We start from the raw sequence: 22,314 nt of genomic DNA, 5'->3' as shown, positions 1-22,314 counted from the left end.
CAATTCACAGGAAACTGCGCTCAGAGAATGTTCAACTTTACAAACAGCCCAGCGAGGGAGCACCACACTCACAGTTGTGTGGAGCTTGAACATAAAGAGTGTTCATATGCACCCACAGTGTCTGTCTCAGAGGGCATAATGCGGCCTGGCTGGTCTGGTCCCAATGTGGAGGCTACTGAAGATGGCAGGTGTGTCCCTAGCCTGTCCCTGCTTGTCCAGACCATAACTGCCACTAATAACTTTCCCTGACAAACCGGTGACAGACACTATGTACTTTGCAAATGTATGCCAAAACCTGGGGGCTAGCACTTAAAGAGGCTCTGCTTACCCAAGATGGCCACCAGGGTTCACCTGAATGCAGCATAGAAAACCAGAATGCTGCCTCAAGGGACCAGGAAACCATAGAGAGAGACCAGGTTTCATTTGACTTCCTCTCTGGCTTCAGTTCCGCTCCGGTCCAGTGCCACCTACAGTAGAGAAAGCAGACTGTGCCTGCCTACACACCACTCCAGTTAACAGGATGGTTTATAAAGATCTTTCTCCAATGCCAAATAGTCTCCAGGAGGGTATACAGGACCATACCTAATCTATCTCTTCTTCTCCAAAACTATCATAGGCTTAGCCTACCTTACCCTAACCAGCAAGTATCTGCCCCTATCTATGTACTCCCCACACTGCTGGTGCCGCATGATGACCAAGCAGTTCTATATAAAGCCAATCTGGGTCCAAGTTGGCTGCCCTAATCTTGAGAGAGCTCTGTGTCCAAACAGACATAGGCTTCCCCAAGATGGCTGCTGGAAGCAGAGTTCACAGGATAAGTAAATGTAAAGTTCTGCACTTGGGGGCTAAGAATATGCATCATACATGCTAGGGGGAGTAAAACTGGGGGAATCCGTGGTGGAGAAGGATCTGGGGGTTTTGGTAGATCATAAGCTTAATAATAGCATGCAATGCCAAGCTGCAGTTTCCAAAGCGAGCAAAGTTCTTTCTTGTATAAGAGAGGTATGGACTCCAGAGAGAGAGAGATATCATCTGTACAAATCATTAGTAAGACCTCATCTGGAATTTGCAGTTCAGTTTTGGGCTCCAGTTCTCAAAAAGGATATCGGGGAACTGGAGAAAGTGCAGAGAAGAGAAACCAAACTGATAAGAGGCATGGAGGAGCTCATCTATGAGGAAAGATTAGAGGAACTGAATTTATTCACTCTTGAGAAGAGGAGAATAAGGGGGGATATGATCAACATGTTCAAATATATAAGGGGTCCATATAGTGAACTTGGTGTTGAGGTATTTACTTTACGGTCAACCCAGAGAACAAGGGGGCACTCTTTACATCTAGAGGAAAAGAGATTTCATCTCCAAATACGGAAAAGTTTTCTTCACAGTAAGAGGTGTGAAAATGTGGAATAGACTTCCTCCAGAGGTGGTTCTGGCCAGCTCAGTAGATTGCTATAAGAAAGGCCTGGATACTTTCCTAAATGTACAGAATATAACTGGGTACTGACATTTATAGGTAAAGTTGATCCAGGGAAAATCTGATTGCCTCTTGGGGGATCAGGAAGGAATTTTTTTTCCTGCTGTAGCAAATTGGAGCATGCTCTGCTGGGGTTTTTTGCCTTCCTCTGGATTAACTGAGGGTATAGAATTGGGTATATGGGATTGTACGATATTTTTTATTTTATTTTTATTTTTTTTATGGTTGAACTGGATGGACTTGTGTTTTTTTTTTAACCTGACTAACTATGTAACTAAGTCATCTGCAAGCTTCTGCAAGCACCAGAGGTAAGCTAACCAGGAAGTGAGTGAGCGATCTGTGGAACACCGTCCCACTATCCTGTGCTCAGGTGCAGCCACTGCCCCACAATAGCCTATTGTATGTTAATATACAGTAGTTATCCAATTATTTTCCTCACATTTCTGAAACTTTGACCGCTGCACACAGTCACAGGTGAAGTAATTACCTTCTACTACACTTCTACTAATTGTCACAGCGGGGACATTGTTCGAAGTCTGGAGGGCATCACCGGCTATTACAATTAGAGGAAAAGCCAAGGAAAGCCTACTGTTTTACTGTGAGATTTGTGATGTTTTTCAGACAGATGTCGTTGTGAACAGCGTGGGGAAAGACTTGTTCCTCGGCAGCGGTGGAGCATCAAGGGCTCTTCTAAACAAGGCCGGGGACAAGCTTCAGAAATGTCTGAAGGATGTCAGTTCTGGAGTCCAGGTGGATGAAGGTTCGGTGTTCATCACAGAGGGCTGCAACCTTAAATGTAAGACTGTTATCCACGTTGTGGTTCCTTCGTGGGATGGAGGACAAGGTTCTTCTGAGAAGGTAAAAAAATTAAACTGTATTGAGACCCAAAAACAAAAATGTTATATCTTATAGCCTTCCAGTCCTTATATAAGGTGGCTGCATTAATTTTCCTTCATTTTCACCTTCCATTTAACACACTTCCTGTCCTAGAGTTGTGGGCGGGGCTTAGAGGGCCCTAGTGGGAACGCTATGTAACAGCACTCGCTAATGCCTCAACCAAAGGCAGGAGCCCGTGGTTGTGTGAAAGTCAACATTAAGGCGATGCTCCAGATAGAAGATTAGAAGCCAAGCAGCTTGCATAGTTAACACTTTGTTATCTGTGGCCAAACTTCTCACACTGTTGACACCAAGCATTCAGACAATACACTGTCAGAGATCACCTCTCCCCATTTCTAAGCTGGTACCATGGAGCATGTATTGGTCTCCACCAACTCGGCAATCCCATCACCTCACTCCCAGGGACCAAACCCAATGTTGCTACTGGATACAGGAAATGCTCGTCTCCATAACGCCATGCTTGTTCTCCTTCCAGGGGCCCCTCTACATCTCTTTCCTGTGACATCAGGCTGGGTCCCTAGGTACTGTGTGCTGTGAGGTCGGCCCAGTATATGGGGAAATAGCCACTAGTGAAGGTGCCAAGCATAACACCCCTTCACTACCAGAGGCCCCATCACCCCTGCCATGTCACCCGTCTCCTGGCTGGTTTGTTGCTTTAGCAAGTGACACAAATATGGTAGTCCTATACATCTTCAGCATACATTCCTGTACAAAGATCTCTAAGTGCCCCATGAGGTAGTCATACCTGAGTATAGCAGCAAAGTTCATAAAAGGGATCCATGGCAAGACAAGAGTCCACATAGGCAGTAAATCCACAAAGGCAAGAGTTAATCCACAAGAATCCAGCATAAGTCTATGGAGATCCATTCCCTTTGGAACCCATTTGGCTGGCCAAAGACCAGGGCACTTTTTGCGATTCGGCACTGCGTCATTTTAACTGACAATTGCGTGGTCGTGCGATGTGGCTCCCAAACAAAATTGACGTCCTTTTTTCCCCACAAATAGAGATTTATTTTGGTGGTATTTCATCACCTCTGCGGTTTTTATTTTTTGCGCTATAAACAAAAAAAGAGCGTCAATTTTGAAAAAAAAGCAATATTTTTTACTTTTTGCTATAATAAATATCCCCAAAAAATATATAAAAAAAAATTTTTTTTCCTCAGTTTAGGCCGATACGTATTCTTCTACATATTTTTGGTAAAAAAAATTGCAATAAGCGTTTATTGATTGGTTTGCACAAAAGTTATAGCGTCTACAAAATAAGGGATAGTTCTATGGCATTTGGCGACGATCAGCGATTTTTATCGTGACTGCGACATTATGGCGGACACTTTTGGCACTATTTTGGGACCATTTACATTTATACAGCGATCAGTGCGGTTAAAAATGCATTGATTACTGTGTAAATGTGACTGACAGTGAAGGGGTTAAACACTAGGGGGCGCTGTAGGGGTTAAGTGTGCCCTAGGGCTGTGTTCTAACTGTGGGGGGGAGGGGCTGTGTGTGACACGACACTGATCACCGCTCCCGATCACTGTGATCAGTGTCCTGTCACTAGGCAGAACAGGGAGATGCTTGTTTACATCAGCATTTCCCCGTTCTTCCTCTCCATGAGACGATCGCGGGTATCCCCGTGGACATCGAGTCCGCAGGACCCGCCATCACACTCACGGAGCTCGCGGCAAGGTTGCGCGCACACCAGCGGTGCGCATACGACCACACGGCGGCAAATTCAAAGGGACGTACAGGTACGCCCATTTGCGCAACCGTGCCATTCTGCCAACGTATATGTACAAGCAGCGGTCGGCAACCGGTAATTAAAGCATGTTATACAGCGCAGTGCTTGTGCTGTGTAATTCGGCCCCCTGCATACCCTAAAATATCTGTCTGATTCTGCCAGTTTCTACCCTCCCCTCTGTAAACTGACCCTGGTTCATCATGGCTGCTGAGCCCTGACACTGTGGTCAGTTTACGTGCCTCCGTCATCCACTGCCCTGCTATTCTGTGTCTGTGTCCTCCTCTGCCCTCCTTCCTGCCTGTCAGCTCTCACTAGCACCGCTCTACTCCTCTCCTCGCTGCTACAACACTATCTGATCTTTATATCATCCCCTCTGTCAGATAAAAAGCTGTATCCGAGTGCCTGTGCCTTTTAAAAAAAAAAAAAAGCAGATCACGTGATTCCCGACTCTTTCCTCCTTTCCTCCCCGCCTCCCCTGCTGACATCAGCGGGGGAATCTCAGCCCTGCCCACTGGAGCTATCAGATGGGGAGAGGAGAAAGCTGGGAGGAGTCACATGATCGCCGGGAAACGCTGCTAAAACTGGTAAAAATCAGCTTTTTTTTTTTTTTTTTTAATAAAGCACAGGCACTAGGATACAGCTTTTTATCTAACAATAGGGATGATATAAAGAACACATTGTGTTTAATTGTGTTTAAACCACTTTAATGGGTGCCAATTTATATAGTATAACCAGCAGGGGGCGGAAACCTTCTAAAAAAGAATGGGGAAAACCTGATCAGCCAAGTTAACCCTTCCGTCTCAGGTCCACCAGCCCAGCGGATCAACCCAAGGAGAACAGTTGCGACAAGCTACATTGTAACATTTAGTTGTACACATAAACACAGTTGACCTGAAAAACCTCAGAACATGAACACTGCACAAAAGAAAAACATTTGACGCACACCTTTGAAGCACCTGAGAGTGACAACACTTACTCATTGTACTGTATCTAGGGGGGAGCAGTCTTGTCACCCCAGGAATACAGAACACCTTTCCCTCTTCCCCTCTCATCTCCTATGCTAGGGAGTGATTTACATAAAATATCTGGTAAAGCTGATAGCATTGGCTGACATTTCAGTTTAATACAGAGGAAGTTACAAGGGCACAGCATTTCTGGCAGAATCTACAGGTATATTCTGTACTTGCAGAAAATGTTCTTGGCCTCAAAGAAAATAAAAACGAATGCAGCCATTACATCCAATGACTGATAAGCTGCCAAATATATTGTATTTTATTTATTATTATTATTATTATTATTATACAGGATTTATATAGCGCCAACAGTTTACGCAGCGCTTTACAGCATTAGGGCAGACAGTACAAGTACAATACAATTCAATACAGAAGGAATCAGAGGGCCCTGCTCGTTAGAGCTTACAATCTAGGAGGGAGGGTCAAGTTATACAAAAGGGTAATAGCTGTGGGGGATGAGTTAATGGAGAAAATAGTGCAGTTGTTAGATGGAGGCAGGATAGGCTTCTCTGAAGAGGAAAGTTTTCAGGGATCGCCTAAACGTGGATAAATTTGGAGACAGTCTGACAGATTGGGGTAGCGAATTCCAGAGGATGGGCGAGGCTCGGGAGAAGTCCTGGAGGTGGATATGGGAGGAGGTGATGAGGGAGTTAGAGAGCAGGAGATCCTGGGAGTAACGGAGATGGCGATTAGGTTGGTATTTTGAGACTAGGTTAGTGATGTAGCTGGGGGCAGAGTTGTGGATGGCTTTGTAACTTGTTAGTATTTTGAATTTAATTCGTTGGGCGAGTGGCAGCCAATGGAGGGATTGGCAGAGAGGAGTAGCGGACACTGAATGGAGACCAGTGGAGGGATTGGCAGAGAGGGGTAGCAGACACTAAGCGGTTTGTAAGGTGGATGAGTCTGGCAGCAGCATTCATGATGGACTGAAGGGGGGAGGAGTCTATTTAAAGGTAAGCCAATGAGGAGTTGCAGTAGTCGAGGCGAGAGATAACCAGGGAGTGAATCAGGAGCTTTGTGGTTTTGTTGGTTAGAAAGGGACGTAGTTTAGAGATGTTACGGAGGTTGAGGTTGAGCTTTGGAAAGTGATTGGATGTGGGGCCGAAAGGAGAGTTCAGAATCTAGGATAACACCTAGCACCCTGACATGTGGGGATGGGGGGATGGTTGTGCCATTGCTCTTGACAGAGAAGTCGGGGGAAGAGGCACGTGGGGGAGGAAGTATTATAAGCTCGGTTTTGGACAAGTTGAGTTTGAGGAAGTGGTGTGACATCCATACAGATATGTCTGTTAGTAAGTTAGTGATGCGTGAAGAGACTGATGGGGTGAGTTGAGGGGTGGAGAGATAGATTTGTGTGTCGTCAGCATAGAAATGATATTGAAAGCCATGAGAGGCTATCAGCTGACCCAGGGAAGAGGTGTAGATTGAAAATAAAAGAGGTCCAAGAACAGAACCTTGGGGACCCCGACAGAGAAGAGGAGAGGAGGAAGTAGAATTGTAAGTGACACTGAAGGTGCGTTGGGATAGGTAGGATGAGAGCCACTGAAGAGCACAGTCACAGAGACCGAGGGAGTAGTTTTTTTGAGGAGGAGGGGGTGGTCCACCATGTCAAAGGCAGCTAAAAGATCCAAAAGTAGGAGTACAGAATAGTGTCCATTGGTTTTTGCAGTTAGTAGGTCATTTGTGAGTTTTAAAAGAGCAGTTTCTGTGGAGTGTTGAGGACGAAATCCAGATTGAAGGGAATCAAGAAGGTTGTTTTTAATGAGGTGGTCACTCAGTTGGTTGTAAACCAGGCGTTCAAGGAGTTTAGAGGAAAAGGAGAGCAAGGAGATAGGGCGTAGGTTGTTAAGATTGGTAGGGTCCAAGGACGGCTTTTTAAGTATGGGGGTGACCAGTGCATGTTTTAGAGCATCGGGGAAGATGCCAGAGGTGAGGGAGAGATTGAAGATGTGGGTTATAGAGTGTAGGATGGGGTCAGAGGGTGACCGGAGCATTTGAGAGGGAATAGGGTCCAGGGGACAGGTGGTTAGGTGGGCGATAGAAAGGAGTTTAACAACTTTGTCTGTAGTAGCAGATTTGAATAGGGAGAGTGTCGGTTGTACCTGTTGACATGGGGTCTTAGCTGGGGGAGATACCTGTAGAGTGGAGACTTCATAACGGATTGTATCAATCTTGCTTTTGAAGTGATTAGCGATCTCCTGGACAGTGAGTGAGTCAGTGGGTGGAGGCAGTGGAGGACAAAGTAGAGAGTTGAAGGTAGAGAAGAGTTTACGGGGACTAGATGAGAAGGTGTTAATAAGAGTTGTAAAATAGGTTTGCTTGGCAGTGTGGAGGAAAGAATAGTTTTTTTGGAGGGCAAATTTGTATTGGTTGAAGTCTTTGAGAGACTTATGCCGCGTACACACGGTCGGACTTTCCGGTATACTTGGTCCGGTGGACCAGAGTGTACCGGACAATCCGCCCGTGTGTAGGCTCTGGCGGACTTTTCCGGCGGACTTTTTCCCAAAAGCCCGCCGGACCTAGATTTGAAACATGTTTTAAATCTTTCCGTCGGACTCAATTTCGGGCGGAAAGTCCGCTCGTCTGTGTGCTGGTCCGACGGAAAGCCCGCTCGTGTGTATGCTGGTCCAACGGACCAGATACGACGCGAGGGCAGGGTATTGCATTTCGCGCTTGCTGCAATAGGAAAAACACATTTTCCTATTGCGGTGAGCGCGGGGCATACCAGGCCCTTAGGTCTGGTATGGATTATAAAGAGAACCCCCCCTACGCCGAAACAACGGTGTGGGGTCCCCCCTATGATCCATACCAGACCCCGATCCGAGCACGCAGCCTGGCCGGTCAGGAAAGGGGGTGGGGACGAGCGAGCGCCCCCCCCCCCCCCCCTCCTGAACCGTACCAGGCCGTATGCCCTCAACATGGGGGGGTGGGTGCTTTGGGGGAAGGGGGCGCCCTGCGGGGCCCCCCCACCCCAAAGCACCTTGTCCCCATGTTGATGAGGACAAGGGCCTCTTCCCGACAACCCTGGCCGTTGGTTGTCGGGGTCTGTGGGCGGGGGGCTTATCGGAATCCGGGAGCCCCCTATAATAAGAGGGCCCCCAGATCCCGGCCCCCCCACCCTATGTGAATGAGTATGGGGTACATGGTACCCCTACCCATTCACCCAGGGAAAAAGTGTAAATAACAAAACACTACACAGGTTTTTAAAATATTTTATTAAACAGCTCCGGGGGGGGGATCTTCCTCCGGCTTCGGGGGTCTTCTTCTGGCTTCGGGGGTCCCTCCGGTTCATCTTCTCCCGGCGTCCGGTTGGTTCTTCTCCGCTCTCTTCTCCCGGTGTTCCAGTTCTTCGGCCGGCTCCTCCGCTGTCTTCAGGTAGCTCTCTTGCCAGCAGAGGTCCGGAATTCTGGGCTTCTTGTCTTCTGGGCTTCTGGTCTTCTGGTCTCCAGATGTTGACACGACGCTCTCTCCGGCTGGACTGCTCTCTGAGGGCTGCGTTGTGACTTATATAGGCGGAGACCCCGCCCCCTTTTGATGTCACAGTCCCTGGGCATGCTGGGACTGTGATGTTTTAGGGGGCGTGGTCACTGGGTGATGTTGACCACGCCCCCTAAAACGTCACAGTCCCAGCATGCCCAGGAACTGTGACATCAAAAGGGGGTGGGGTCTCCGCCTATATAAGTCACAACGCAGCCCTCAGAGAGCAGTCCAGCCGGAGAGAGCGTCGTGTCAACATGTGGAGAAGAGAAGAGAAGAGAAGAGAAGAGAAGAGAAGAGAAGAGAAGAGAAGAGAAGACAAGAGAAGACAAGAAGCCCAGAAGATAAGAAGCCAAGAAGTCCGGACCTCTGCTGGCAAGAGAGCTACCTGAAGACAGCGGAGGAGCCGGCCAAAGAACTGGAACATCGGGAGAAGAGAGCGGAGAAGAACCAACCGGACGCCGGGAGAAGATGAACCGGAGGAACCCCCGAAGCCGGAAGAAGACCCCTGAAGCCGGAGGAAGATCCCCCCCCCCCCCCGGGAGCTGTTTAATAAAATATTTTAAAAACCTGTGTAGTGTTTTATTATTTACACTTTTCCCTGGGTAAATGGGTAGGGGTACCATGTACCCCATACTCATTCACATAGGGTGGGGGGCCGGGATCTGGGGGCCCTCTTATTATAGGGGGCTCCCGGATTCCGATAAGCCCCCCGCCCGCAGACCCCGACAACCAACGGCCAGGGTTGTCAGGAAGAGGCCCTTGCCCTCATCAACATGGGGACAAGGTGCTTTGGGGTGGGGGGGCCCCGCAGGGCGCCCCCTTCCCCAAAGCACCCACCCCCCCATGTTGAGGGCATGCGGCCTGGTACGGTTCAGGAGGGGGGGGGGCGCTCGCTCGTCCCCACCCCCTTTCCTGACCGGCCAGGCTGCGTGCTCAGATCGGGGTCTGGTATGGATCATAGGGGGGACCCCACGCCGTTTTTTCGGCGTAGGGGGGGTTCCCTTTATAATCCATACCAGACCTAAGGGCCTGGTATGACCCAAGACGGGGCTCGCAAGGCTCGCAAGGTGTCAATCTTGCCGATAAAAGCAGCAAGATTGACATCCTTTTCTAGTCCCGTCGCACCTGAGTCACGTTCAAAATGAACGGACTTGTCCGTGTGTGGGCAAGTCCGTTCATTCTGAAAGTCTGCCGTAACTCCGGCGAAAGTCCGTCGGAAAGACGGGTGGACTTAGCCCGCCGCAAAGTCCGGTTGTGTGTGGGCAAGTCTGTCCGTTTTAAAGTCCGGCGCACCTGGCGGACAAAGTCCGTCAGAAAGTGTGCCGGACCAAGTAGGACAGAAAGTCCGACCGTGTGTACGCGGCATAATGCCCCATACACACGGTCGGATTTTCCAACGGAAAATGTGTGATAGGACCTTGTTGTGGGAAATTCCGACCGTGTGTAGGCTCCATCACACATTTTCCATCAGATTTTCCGAAAACACAAAGTTTGAGAGCAGGCTATAAAATTTTCCGACAACAAAATCCGTTGTCGGAATTTCCGATCGTGTGTACACAAATCCGATGCACAAAGTGCCACGCATGCTCAGAATAAATAAAGAGATAAAAGCTATTGGCTACTGCCCCATTTATAGTCCCGAAGTACGTGTTTTACGTCACCGCGTTCAGAATGATCAGATTTTCCGACAACTTTGTGTGACCGTGTGTATGCAAGGCAAGTTTGAGCCAACATCCGTGGGAAAAAATCCTAGGATTTTGATGTTGGAATGTCCGATCAATGTCCGACCGTGTGTACAGGGCATTAGTCTTGTGCCTCAAGAGCGTGACTACGTTTTTTGAGAATTTTAGTGTCATCTGTTTGCCAGGGTTGTAGGGGTCGAGGCCTGATTCTGCGTGTAGTGAGGGGAGCGAGCTTGTCCAGGGTGGAGGACAGGGATTTATTGTAGATGGACGTGGCTTGGTTGGGGCAGGACAGGGGAGAGATTTTGTCATATAGGTGGTCAGTAGCAGGAGAGAGGAGTTGAAGTTGCGAAAGTTTCTACGGGTGATGGTTAGGCGATTGGAGGGAAAGGTGGTGGAAGACAGGGGGAGAGAGAAACTAATAAGGTGATGGTCGGAGAGAGGAAAAGGATTGTTTGAGAAGTTGCATGGAGTGCAAAGGTGGGGTAATACAAGGTTATTTATTTATTTCAGGTACTCATATTTCGCCGTCAGTTTATGCAGTGCTTTAGATATATATTGTACATGCACATCAGTCCCTGCCCTCAAGGAGCTTACAATCTAATGTCCCTAACACACATTTATTTATACACATATTAGGGCCAATTTAGACAGGAGCCAATTACCTCCCAGCATGTCTTCGGAGTATGGGGGAAACCAAAGTACCCGGAGGAAACCCACGCAAGCAGAGAAATATACAGTAATGCCTTAGGCGTAACACGGATAACGAGCGTTTCGCAATACAAGCTACTTTTTTTTTTAATTTCTGACTCGGTTTGCGAGCATTGTCTCGCAAAATGAGAAGGATTCAAGTCTCTGCGGTGTGCAGTACCGCATTTGGCCAGAGGTACGCCAGCGACACCCAGAGCTGCTCGGATGCAGTCGGAGCCACTTGGAAACACTCGGAAACACTCCATTCCCTGAATGCATCCGAGCGGCTCCAAGAGGTTTCAGAGTGTTTCCGAGTGTCTCCGCCACCCCCACCCCTGGCCACATGTAGTACTGCATACAATAGAAGTCACTGTGGAACGAATTATCTGAGTTTTCATTGACTTCTATGAGGAAAACTTGCTTTGGTATTTGAGTGCTTTGGATTAGTATTCTAGAACGAATTATGCTCGTAATCCAAGGTACCACTGTACAAGCTTTGTGCCGCCCCAATGGGGCATAGAATTTATATATATTGTTTCCCTGAACCATTTTTCTATGGACGTTTGTATTTAGTTCACATGCTGCCATCTAGTGACCTTTTGTGGTAATGCACTTGTTTTTTCCACGTTTCTTTTTCCTGATGTATGACACTTCCTTTGTATGTAATGCTCCACCCTTCTTCCTGAGATTGTACTTCCTGTGTCATGGATGCAGCTAACAGGCCACATGTAGCAGGACACATGTATTCTGCATAGTAAGCTACAGACAATATCATCTTTTGACTGCATAAATACCACAATCTATTCATCTGTTGTATCCTGTCATCTGCTGTTCGGAATAAAACACCTCTGTGGATGAAATCTGTATTTGGTGAGTTCAAGCTATCTGATGAGGATTGTCCTCAGTGATTATATCTTCAGGCCAGGCATAGAGGTCTCACAAAGGAGTGAGAATAAGCTTGCATCAAAAACTTTGAGACTATCTCTGTTTATAAGAAAGTACTTTATTTATCTATGTTTACACACAATCACCTTCAAAATAGTTCCCTTGCACAGCAATACAGCGATCCCAGCGTTCCTGCCACTTCTGGAATGTGTCCTGGAAGGTTTCTTTCCGACAATCATCATGCACAAGTTGCCAAATGGTTTAGACATTTCCAGGGGTTGAGTTCGTTGAAATTCTTCCTGATCTCTCATCATCTTCCAGTGATGTTTTTCCGCACTGGAAGACCACGGGCCACTCAAAACACATCGAACGACTCATTGCAGCATCACTGTAAACTTGCCAAATCGCGTCAAATGTCTCTGTGGCAGATGTGCCCAGTTTCACGCGGAATTTCACGTTTGCTCTTTGTTCTAACTTGCTGTCCATTATGACATAGCAGACGTGGTATGTGTGGGGGGGGCACATTTCCTGCTGGGATTCTTTCTATAAGTGACCCTTGCCACCAGTGCTATTCAACATCTACATCCGCCTACTCCTCAAAATCATCAAAAAATCGGACCTCTGCTTCTACTTTCTACTTTCACATCACTGGACTAAAAGACCACCATCAGCAATTAGAGAACTGCCTCACTTTGATAGATGACTGGATGACCATTAGTTCCCTCAAATTCAACGGGTCAAAAACAGAACTTCTTCTCCTGCACGCTAACCAAAATCCCAAAACCAAGACTCCGTGGAACCTCCCACCATCTTTGGACAGACCATCTCCCCAAGCACCAAAGCCAAGAGTCTCGGAGTTATCTTTGACTCAGAAATGACAATGGATGCACAAATAGGATCAGTAGTCAGCGGATCTCACCATCTCCTCCGCCTGCTACGTAGACTCGAAGCAGGAGACTGGCATCATGGTATGGAAGGTACTGTCTGTCATCATCATACACACCTGCAGACAGAGACTGGGACAGAGGTGGGACTGCAGGAACAGGGCTAGGGGTCTCTCATCTCCCCCAACTCCCCCCTCCCTCTCTCTAAGCCCCCCTCCCCCCTCTCTTAGCCCCCCTCCCTTCTCTCTCAGCCCCCCTCCCTTCTCTCTCAGCCCCCCTCTCTCTAAACCCCCCTCCCTTCTCTCTCAGCCCCCCTCTCTCTAAGCCCCCCTCCCTTCTCTCTCAGCCCTTCCCCCTCTCTCTAAGCCCCCCTCCCTTCTCTCTCAGTCCCTTCTCTCCAAGCCCCCTCCCTTCTCTCTCAGCCCTTCCCCCTCTTTCAGCCCCCCTCTCTCTAAGCCCCCCTCCCTTCTTTCTCAGGTCCCCTCTCTCTAAGCCCCCTCCCCTCTCTCTCAGCCCCTCCCCTCTCACCCCCTCTCAGTCCTCCCCTCCTCTCAGCCCTTCCCCCTCGATTAGCCCCCCTCCCTTCTCTCTTAGCCATCCCTATACTCTCAGCCCCCCTCCTTTCTCGCCCACCCTCTCTCTCAGCCATTCCCCCTTCTCAGCCCTCCCTATTCTCTCAGCCCCCCTTTTGCTAAGCCCCCTCCCTTCTCTCCTAGCCCTCCCTTTTCTCTCAGCCCCCCTCTCTCAGCCCACCCTATTCTCTCAGCCCCCCTTTCTCTAAGCGCCCTCTCTTCTCTCTCAGCCCTCCCTATTCTCTCAGCCCATCTGTCTCCATAAGCCCACCCATCTCTCTCAGCCCTCCCTCCTACCTCTCTCTCTCAGCCCTCCCTCCTAACTCTCTCTCTCTCTCAGCCGACCCGTCACTCTCGGCCCACCCGTCACCCTGGGCCCACCCGTCACTCTGGGCCCACCCGTCACTCTCAGCCCACCCGTCACTTAGAGCAAACTTGGCTTATCTAACACAGAGAAAACACTGCCAAGCATCTGGCAGTAAGCAGTGACTGGTAGCAAGCAGCAACTACAACTGTGTAAAGTTTATTGTTTTTGAAGTTTGAAAGTTTGCATGCGGCCCCCATGGGGTATGAAAATTTGTCATGTGGCCCTCAGGTAATTTGAGTTTGAGACCCCTGATGTAACCAAAACCTCCTCCTCATTCCCAAATACTGCTACAAAGCAAAGGGAGAACGAAGATTCGCAGTCCAAGAACCTCGGCTATGGAACACTCTTCCGACTCACATCCGCATGGAAGAAAACCATCTGGCCTTCAGTAATAAACTCAAGACCTTCCTCTTCTAAGAAGCTGACAACACAGAACGCATTTAGTGCCTTGAGGCGATTCAGTTCGCATTTGCAGCGCTTTACAAATCATTCATACATTCATAAGTGGGGTTACTCTTTGTCCTTTTGCTACTTATTTAAGTGGGAGCACTTCCGACTCTGCACTCATCTGAATCCTTCTAAAAACTTCTTTGTCCCTCCATAGGTATGTCTCTCTGCTGCTGCCTTTTCACCCAAAATTGAAATACTGCAAGCTGCTCTCTCTTTGTTTGTCTACCAATGGCGGCCCGTGCATTGTGGGCGCACGGGCACTGCCCCCCCTAAGAGGACCAGTGCCCTCAAAATCCATGTGCTGGAGCCAGAGAGGAAGCCTACCAGCCTGGAGCCGCTGCCCTGACCCTGCACCCGCCAGCCTGGAGCTGCTGCCCTGACCCTGCACCCGCCAGCCTGGAGCCGCTGCCCTGACCCCGCACCCGCCAGCCTGGAGCCGCTGCTCTGACCCTGCACCCGCCAGCCTGGAGCCGCTGCCCTGACCCCGCACCCGCCAGCCTGGAGCCACTGCCCTGACCATGCATCCGCCAGACTGGACCCACTGACCTGACCCCGCACCCGCCAGACTGGAGCCGCTGCCCAGACCCTGCACCCGCCAGCCTTAAGCCGCTGCCCTGACCCTGCACCCGCCACCCTGGAGCTGCTGCCCTGACCCTGCACCCGCCAGCCTGGAGCCGCTGCCCTGACCCCATAACCGCCAGCCTGGAGCCGCTGCCCTGACCCCACAGCCGCCAGCCTGGAGACGCTGCCCTGACCCCATAACCACCAGCCTGGAGACGCTGCCCTGACCCCGCACCCGCCAGCCTGGAGCCACTGCCCTGACCCCGCACCCACCAGCCTGGAGCTGCTGCCCTGACCCCGCACCCGCCAGCCTGGAGCCACTGCACAGACCCCGCACCCGCCAGCCTGGAGCCACTGCCCTGACCCCGCACCCACCAGCCTGGAGCTGCTGCCCTGACCCCGCACCCGCCAGCCTGGAGCCACTGCCCTGACCCCGCACCCACCAGCCTGGAGCTGCTGCCCTGACCCCGCACCCGCCAGCCTGGAGCCACTGCACAGACCCCGCACCCGCCAGCCTTAAGCCGCTGCCCTGACCCTGCACCCGCCAGCCTGGAGCTGCTGCCCTGACCCTGCACCCGCCAGCCTGGAGCCGCTGCCCAGACCCCGCCAGCCTGGAGCCGCTGCCCTGACCCCGCACCCACCAGCCTGGAGATGCTGCCCTGACCCCGCACCCGCCAGCCTGGAACCGCTGCCCTGACCCCGCACCTGCCAGCCTGGAGCCGCTGCCCAGACCCCGCACACGCCAGCCTGGAGCCGCTGCCCTGACCCCTCACCCGCCAGCCTGGAGCCGCTGCGCTGACCCCGCACCCGCCAGCCTGGAGCCGCTGCCCTGACCCCGCAGCCGCCAGCCTGGAGCCGCTGCCCTGACCCCGCACCCGCCAGCCTGGAGCCGCTGCCCTGACCCCGCACCCGCCAGCCTGGAGCCGCTGCCCTGACCCCGCACCCGCCAGCCTGGAGCCGCTGCCCTGACCCTGCACCCGCCAGCCTGGAGCCGCTGCCCTGACCCCGCACCCGCCAGCCTGGAGCCGCTGCCCTGACCCCGCACCCGCCAGCCTGGAGCCGCTGCCCAGACCCCATAACCGCCAGCCTGGAGCCGCTGCCCTGACCCCGCCATCTTTGAGCCGCTGCCCTGACCTCGCACCCGCCAGCTTGGAGCCGCTGTACCTGTGGGGGAACCGTGCCCTCGTGCGTCCAGTAGACTCCCAACTCTCCTTCCAACAGAGGGGTCACCCGCTCGTCCGTGATCCATAGCCCCGAGAGCCGCCATAATGCAGACCCCATCGGCGAGTCTGTTTGTAATTTAAGTAGAAGAGGTGCATGATCTAATATGCCACGTGGCAGGATCTCCACCTCCTGTATCCGGGAGAGCAGGGAGTCAGTGGTATAAACTAAGTCAATTCTGGAGAAGGAGGCATACTTGGCCGAGTGACAGGTATATTATTTCTTGCCCGGGTGTCTCAGTCTCCATACATCATTATACCCGTAATTTTCTGCCCATTGTGATAAGGGGGACTCACCAGGGGGTCCCGCACTGAGTCTGTCCAAAACAGAGTTTGGGGACATGTTAAAATCCCCGATTAAAACAACTCCAGCTGATGGATATTGTGCTATTAGTGGGGTAATCTTCCAGAGGATATCAATTGTGGCTGGGGGGGGGTAATATACAATCCCACAATCAATAGTTCCAATCTATCACACATTGCATGAAAGGCCACGTGTCCCCCCTCTGGATCAAGGTGGAGATCCAGTACAGTGAACCTGAGTGACTTGTGGACCAGGACACTGACACCTCTGGAATACGAGGAATAGGTTGAGTGATAGAATGCCCCTACCCAGGGCTTCCGTAGTGCCAACGTCCTGCTCCCCACCAAATGAAGCATCACATATATGTGGATTATATTTCTTCAGAAAGTTAAATACCAAAGACCTTTTAATCTTGGAGTTCAAGCCTCGAACATTCCAAGATAAAATAGTTAGGGGAGTCATTAAAGCATTATAGGAAATACATGAGGGCAGCAGATCAACGTTATTATTCGCACTCAGGTTATGAACATACACAGAGGTAGTAGAACAGTAGTCACTATTTTGATAGTATCATCAGGGAGATCTCCCACGCCATCTAGTGGAGAGAAATCAGAGCCGCACTGATCCCTGATGAGAAAATCACAGGTACAAAATCTAATAGATGTATAGCAGCAAAAGAGTCCCAACAAGGAGTAATAACGTGTACTCCAACCCTTCCCCCCACCCCGCACCACCCCCCCAAACTTCGGTGTGCTTCTCTCCCAGGAACAGCCATGGCAACTGCCAGTGGGGGATATGAACAGAAGGACACAGGGGTGTCACAGTACATGCAGTAGGTCCTCCAGTGAAATTTACAGGATCAACATTCCCTGCAGAATATAGAATATAAATCTCCCAGAAAAACAAAAATCTCCAGGGGTACAAAACTTAAAACAGTTGCAAACCATCTCAAAGTTCAAAAAGCAAGGTAGTACCCCCTCCCCTCTCCTCAGCTGCAATTAACATAGCTGCAAGGGTAGTGGCCATGTGCTCAGGCATGTGAGGTAAGTGATCCCACAACTGGGCTTCAACAGGGCTGCAGGTTCCTACCTGTCTACCCACAGCCTATGCCAGTAAGAAGGGGGAACATCAGCCCAAGCATGTTTTATGTCTGTGGCCAGGGAAGCCCAGCAAGCAGAGGGGTAATAAAAGAAGGGGGGGGTAATTCAGGCATAGCATACATCTCTTAGCAGTTGTCAGTGCATGGGCAGAGTCTCCAGCCAGTGTGATGTATCTTCAGGGGAGGTAAAAAACGTACTGTCTCACCATCGTGGACACATAGCCTGGCTGGGAACAGCATGTTATATTTAATCTTCTTGTTGCGCAGGTTGAGCTTCACCTGGTCAAATGAGCGAAGTTGCTTCTGGGTGTCCACAGAATAATCCGGGAATATCATTAATTTCGCCCCTTCATATCTCAACTGGTCAACTTTCCCCCATTCCCGCAGGACTCTGAAGTTCAGTAGTTTCAGAATGAAGGTGCGTGGAGGAACTCCCAGGTGCCCCTGGGCAGGAGGCATTCTATGTGCCCTCTCCACCACAAAAAGTTAGAGAATGCCACGTGCGGACGAAGGGTGCGCAGGAGGTGTTCTGTGAAGGCCGTGGGGTCAGCTCCCTCAGGCAGTCCCACTATGCAGAGGTTATTCCTCCTATTTATATTTTCGCGTCTTCTGCGCAAACTTCCAGGGTTTTAATCCTGGTTTGCAGCGTGCGGAGTGAGACTGTGTGATCTCGCAGCGTGTCTTCTGTGTCCCCCACGCGGCGCTCAGCCTCAGTAAGGTGGAAGCAGAAAATGTCCATATCTGCAGGGCGCCCCCCTCCACCAAAGCACGCACCCCCTCATGTTGAGAGCATGCGGCCTGGTACGGTTCGGGGGGGGGGGTGGTGCTCGTCCCCACCTCCTTTCCTGACCGGCCAGGCTACATGCTCGGATAGGGGTCTGGTATGGATTTTGGGGGGACCCCACAGCGTTTTTTCGGCGTAGGGGGTTCCCCTTAAAATCCATACCAGACCCAAGGGACATCGTCGCCTCGGGCTTGCCGCAATAGGAAAATTTGTTTTTCCTATTGCAGCGAGCGCAAGATGTAGTACCCTGCCCTTGCGTCGTATCTGGTCCATCGGACCAGCATACAGACGAACGGGCTTTCCGTTAGGAACTGAGTCCGGCGGAGTTATGACGTAAAGATTTGAAGCAGGTTTCAAATCTAAAGTCCGTCGGATTGTCCACCGGATTCGGTCCATCTATCGAATAAGCACTCACCGTAGTGTGAAACGCGTCAGCTGCTTTTGTACGCTTCTGCTGTTATGTTTTGTGTTTCTTCATGATTCAGCTTTTTAAATAAAGCATTCATCATTATACCGGTGTGCGGCTTCCAGCTTTCCTTGATTTGCCTACCTTCAACTCTCTACTTCATCCTTCACCTGCCAAATCACTCACTGCCCAGGAGATCGCCAATCACTTCAAACAGAAGATTGATACAATTTGTGAGGAAAGATACCCTCTCCACTTATGACGCCATGCCTACAGGTACAATCATTACTTCCCTTTTTCAACCCCATCACTACAGACAAGGTTGCTAAACTTCTTTCTAACATCCAGCTAACCACCTGCCCTCTGGACCCTGTTCCTTCACAAATGCTACGTTCACCTTCTGGCTCTATTCTACACTCCCTAACCCACATCTTCAATCTCTTCCTTTCTTCTGGCATCTTCCCCAATTCTCTTTGTAGCACCCGGAGTTTAAGCAGGGTTTCTCCTCACAAATTTACTCGCCAGGAATAATTATCCTGGTTGATAGGGAGAAATCAATAGATCTCTAACAAAGTTTGGTCTCATTGCACTTTTCTCTTTTACCACTAGGTGGCCGGGTACTTGGAGGTAGGGCAACTCAAGGTCAGGTTATGGATATGTAGGGTATCTCAGCCAATGGGCAGGGGTTTTCTAGGATCCCTTGGCCTGCTGGGTGAGCCTATGTATTTGGGTGAGGTCAGGTGATCGGTGTTCTGTGACACCTGAACGCCTGTCTGGGTGGACGTGTGTTGTATTGCCCGGGCTGCTAGGCCAGAGATTGGGCTTATCCTGGGCACATCTGGCTGCTAGGCTGTCTGAAGGCCTATCCAGAAGCAAGAGAGCAGCACAGGGTTGGCACTGTGGCTTGCAGTCTAAGCAGAAGTGACGGTTCTGCCGGCTGGAGAACCTGTCATGGTCGGAGGTAGAGGGGAAGCCGTTGCCAGTAAGGGACTATCCACCTAATTACCAGGGACCACAGTGAGTAACTGAAGCAAGTACCGGAGCAGTATTCTCACCAACCATGGACGGTGAAGAATCAGGAAACTTCAGTGGGAATAAAGCCAGGGACCCAACCAGCGGAGGTGACACTCGTAGAGCAGCCTTGTGTCTCAAGCCAGGGATCAAGCAGGCCAGTGGGGTGAAGCTTGAGAGGTATCTGGAGTGCCAAGCCAGGGACCCAGCAGAGAGGCGGGGGTAACACTTGTAGAAGATACCATCGTAAAATTAAAGGTGCTCAAGGGATTCAGTGACAGTGAATCAGAGGGTCTAGTGAGAGACCAGGAGCTCAGAGTGCTGAAGAACTACAAGGAGTGATTGTTGTAGTGGAAGTGAAGGAACTGTTAAGTTTTGTGTTAGGTACTGTTAAAGACTGCTGACAGCATTCCTAAACATGCAGATGTGGCGTCTTGCTGGATGCCTTTCCCTGCATGGGTGTCCTCCTATTGAAGTCTCGGAGTCTGCCAATTAATCTTGCAACTACCTAAGGATGTCCTGGCCCTAACCCTCTCTCCCCCAAAAAGTTTGTTATGAGAAATAAACTTTCATTTGCATTCAAGAAGTGTCTGGCGCCCAATAACTTTAACTACTTTGCACCCACCATGCCTCACAACCCACTACATACAGAAGGATGTCAGCTATCCCTGGCCCTGGAGGTTCTAATTAGATCAAAGGAGGCCTGGGACCTTGCTACATCTAAAACATGCACTGGTCACCCCCAACCTCCTTCCTTAAAAAGACCTCACTGGACCCCACTAACCTTAAGAACCTACGCCCCATCTCCTTGATCACCTTTTAATCAAAACTTTTTGAACGTCTGGTTTACAACCAACTGACCGACCACCTCGCTGTGAATAAACTTCTTGATCCCCTTCAGTCTGAATTTCCCCCTCGACACTCCACAGAAACTGCTCTCCTAAAACTAGCAAATTTTCTACTAACAGTCAAACCCAATGGACATTATTCTGTATTCCTACTCCTGGACCTTTCTGCTGCATTTGATACGGTTGACCACTCCCTCCTTTAGCCTTACTTACAATTCTACTTCCTCCTCTCCTTTTTCTTTCTCTGTCAGGGTCCCCCAAGGTTCTGTTCTTGGACCTCTCCTATTTTCAATCTACACCTCCTCCCTGGGTCAGCTGATCGCCTCCCATGGCTCCCAATACCATCTCTACACTGACGACACCCAAATCTATTTCTCTACCCCTCAGCTCACTCAGATCACTCTTCTCATGTATCACTTACTTATTATCAGATATATCAGTCTGGATGTCGCACCACTTCCTCAAACTCAATCTATCCAAAACCGAACTCATAATATTTCCACCCCCAAGTGCCCCTTCCCCTGATCTCTCGGTCAAGATCGATGACACAACTATCAGCCCATCCCCCACATGCCAAGGTTCTAGGTGTAGTCCTGGACTCTGAACTCTCCTTTCAGCCCCACATCCAATCACTGTAAACAATCTTGCCACCTCAACCCAGTGGTGTATTTTGGTTTTGTGCTGCCCTAGGCAAGACTAAATTCCGGCGCCCCCCATCTAAATTTGCCCCACCCCTCCTGTTAGAGATCCACCCCTTCATCTGGAAACTCCACCCCTTCGTCTTTAGGCTCCACCTCTTCCTATTAGCACTCCACCTGAAGAGTTGATCAGAGAATGCAGACCACATACAGGAGAGGGTCAGAGACTGCAGACATAATAAAGGAGAGGGTCAGAGACCGCAGACATGATAAAGGAGAGGGTCAGAGACTGCAGACATGATAAAGGAGAGGGTCAGAGACTGCAGCATGATAAAGGAGAGGGTCAGAGACGGCAGACAACATAGAGGAGAGGGTCAGAGAGCACGGACATGATAAATGAGAGGGTCAGAGAGCGCGGACATAATAAAGGAGATGGTCAGAGAGTGCGGACATAATAAAGGAGATGGTCAGAGAGTGCGGACATAATAAAGGAGATGGTCAGAGAGTGCGGACATAATAAAGGAGAGGGTCAGAGAGTGCGGAAATTAAAAAAGAGATGGTCAGAGAGTGCGGACATAATAAAGGAGATGGTCAGAGCATGCGGATATGACTCCCCATGGTCATCAGAGTCAATAGAAAAGTCTCCAGACATTTATTCACTGTAATCACAGTGGGGGAACAGCTTAAGTTCTAAAAAACATGACAAGCAAGATAATTTACAGCATCTTGTGTGACATAATCATTGTGCTTCTTCTAGTAGTAATAATAATGGGCCGGTTACCATTACATCCCTGTGACCGTCCCCGCCAGTGCACATCAAGCCAAGCCCATCCCCTCCCGAGCGCAGCCGAAGTGAGACGAGCCCGCCCCCTCCCAAACGCAGCCGAGGGGAGACGAGCCCGCCCCCTCCCGAGCGCAACCAAAGTGAGACGAGCCCGCCCCCTCCCGAGCGCAGCCGAGGTGAGACGAGCCCGCCCCCTCCCGAGCGCAGCCGAGGTGAGACAAGCCCTCCCGAGCGCAGCCGAAGTGAGACGAGCCCGCCCCCTCCCGAGCGCAGCCGAGGTAAGACGAGCCCGCCCCCTCCCGAGTGCAGCCGAAGTGAGACGAGTCCCCTCAGGCCAAGCACAGCCGAGCTGTACCTCTGCTCAAACCCAGCCGAACGGAGACTGTACCCGTCCTGCGCAAAGCCGAGACAGCTGCCGGGGACTGTTTTTGTGCAGGAGACGGGAGGAGGTGGGGGGCTTTTGTTCATGCAGGGTGGGGGCGGCCTTTTGCCGCCCCCCGCAAAGTGCCGCCCTAGGCCTGGGCCTT

The 22,314-nt window shown here is 50.7% G+C and overlaps 1 pseudogene; it reads left to right on the top strand.

The window, feature by feature from the left end:
• The window catches only part of LOC141148096 (protein mono-ADP-ribosyltransferase PARP14-like), a 92,210-nt pseudogene that overhangs the window by 55,324 nt on the left and 14,572 nt on the right, over positions 1-22,314 (top strand).

Source organism: Aquarana catesbeiana, linkage group LG06 (assembly GCF_042186555.1).
Source record: "Aquarana catesbeiana isolate 2022-GZ linkage group LG06, ASM4218655v1, whole genome shotgun sequence".
NCBI classification, from domain to species: domain Eukaryota; kingdom Metazoa; phylum Chordata; class Amphibia; order Anura; family Ranidae; genus Aquarana; species Aquarana catesbeiana.
Note: the sequence above shows the minus strand (reverse complement) of the source record. Positions and strands in the feature narration are given on the sequence as shown.